Source organism: Enhydra lutris, unplaced genomic scaffold, assembly GCF_002288905.1.
Source record: "Enhydra lutris kenyoni isolate GAN:26980312 unplaced genomic scaffold, ASM228890v2 scaffoldscaffold1, whole genome shotgun sequence".
Taxonomy (NCBI): Eukaryota; Metazoa; Chordata; class Mammalia; order Carnivora; family Mustelidae; genus Enhydra; species Enhydra lutris.
In genome coordinates, this window is record NW_019154085.1 from 29379405 (window position 1) to 29379696 (window position 292).

Here is a 292-nt window from a genome sequence, read left to right on the forward strand (position 1 = left end):
CCGCCCCACATCTGTTAACGTGCGGAAGTCTCCCTTCCCCGCCCAGCGGGCTGCTGGAAGGCGGGGACCGTGCATGAGGTGCTCCGTATCTCCAGTGTCAACACATCAGGCAGAGAGAAGAGGCTCAGAATGTTTGATGAAGCAAGAGGGTCCAGCTTTCTTGATTCTCATGTGGCTCCTCTGGAAGGGCATTGAACTTTCTGATTTCCAGGACCAAGCAGTTCATCCCAGTCCTGCTTTAGGGGCCAAGCGTTCTTTGACCACCAGCCTGGAATCATGTGGGGAAGACCTT